Genomic DNA, 2,094 nt, shown 5'->3' on the forward strand with positions numbered 1-2,094 from the left:
TTATAGAGTATTTTCACCGAAACAAAAGAAAACGTTTGCATGACAATAGAGCTCCGTCATGTGAAAGTCTGGTATTAAAGGGCTCTGATTGGTGTTGTAGAATCTTCTATTGTTTTCAAGGTCAAGTCATCATTTCTTTTGTTTAGTCTTTTGTTTTCGGATTGGATAACAAGTAGCCTGTGCACTGGCTCTCAAATGCGAAGAAGCAATACAGTCACGCGTAGATCGACTTTCGCAGCTTCGCCACTCGCATAGACTCGCGTCTACGCCGCTCGCACAACGCAAACTGGAAGCTTCGTTGTAGGCTAAGGACGGAAAGCCATTTGATGGCTTCTCTAGAAATTATTCAAAGTTTACCATGTTCACTGAATTCTAGGGTTATTTGTAAATCCGTAGTCTTGAAGACATGTATGTTTCAATCTAGTTTAATGTCAGCGTTGTCATAGTTTAATCGAAAACAAATCAATTTTCATCAGTGTTTTGTAGTCCACTGCTTGTGTAGAATTTGGGAGTTAATAGGTGACAAGCTAGCCTTGTGAAGTTAAACTTATTTGTTTGGTTTATGAAGGCGAAAGTCAATAAAGTAGAGCCATGTACAGTTTCTTTTGCTTTGAATTTTCCATGCGAACCTTTGAATTTTACGCCACGTTGCCCTGATTACCCATGATGCACTCAAGAGCGTGAAATGCTTACGGTTGTTATAGTGCCGGGGTTATGGTTTCGAATCTCGTAGAAGTCACTTGAATTTTTCAAATGTCTATAGACCTTATTCCAAAATGGCCTTCATTTAAATATTCTTTTGTTTTTATTCAAATTAGCCCTTGATGCCTCGTTCTTGAGCTGAAAATTCAAAAGAATATAACAGAGAATCCTTCATTCTCTGCTTTCACTCTGAAACCGCTCGTACAAATTTATTTTTAGGATACTTTGCCCATATTGTAGGACGTGAACGGAGACTGAATAATCGCGAAAGACTTATGATGGAGCCAAGTTATATTTTGAATTGACGCTTCCGTCGTCGACCGTCGCCGTCGTAGGTCGCACAGGTCACAGGGGTGTCACCTGACAGCACATTCCTCGGGTGATTCTTGCGCCTAGTCCATCTAGTGGGATTCTGGTGCGACTGATAACCCTTATCAGTATCAGAAGATAGAGTAGGCGCGAGAATCACCTGAGGAATGTTGCTGGAATATAAAAATAAGTGACTCAGATGAGAGCGTTGGAGTTGACGAAGCAGAAGAGGAAAACTTTAAGCCTGGTCATGACAAGGTCTGGAAGACAAATCAAGGCGTGGACAAGCAAGACAAAAATGTGAAACGCATTGTGATGAACAATGACTTATTCTATCAGGAGCTCCTGATCCTATTCAATTTGTCTAATAAGACAATATTAACTAACACAGAAACCCGAAAAAGAAAAAAATGTTTCATTTTCAACAAGGGAAGTTTCTTTGTTTTTTGTTAAGTTAACCGCGACGGAAAAACAACAACAACACTTTGTTAATTTTGGATACAAATTACAGTGATGATCCTGTGCAACCCGGAAGTAGGAGAGCTATTTGAGGCGGAGAAAAAATAACCGTTAGCCGTACGTGAAAAGACAATTTTGTAACCTTTAGCTGTGAAGGCTACCCACCCTCTCATTGTGACCCTCTTCAACACGCCGGTCAGGTCCCCCGCCTGGGAGGAAAACGCACTCATCGGTGTGTTGTGCACCGGATACCCATAGGAAATCACTGGTTTCCATTTGTTAACAAAAGTTCAGTTCTGTTGGACGGGGTTAATCTTGGATACATGTATTAGAAAATACCAGTACCGACATCACGTGCTCATGCATCTTCTGAGTCAGGGTGGTCCGCGCCATCGAATTCTGCGATCGCATTGAAATTTCTTCGGATATCCGAGCTTTGTCATGGACGTCTTTCAAGCAAAATCTATAATTACGAACAAAGTGAAATCCCTTCATTAAAACAGTAGCTAATTATTTGATTGAATTACCCGTTATACTTTTCGGTGTGCATTTGTGCTTTATCAACTGAACCGGAAGTTGCGTTAATCTTTTTTCCATATAAGGAGGTGTCATTTGCCTTTCTCG

Source organism: Montipora capricornis, chromosome 2 (assembly GCF_036669925.1).
Source record: "Montipora capricornis isolate CH-2021 chromosome 2, ASM3666992v2, whole genome shotgun sequence".
NCBI lineage: Eukaryota > Metazoa > Cnidaria > Anthozoa > Scleractinia > Acroporidae > Montipora > Montipora capricornis.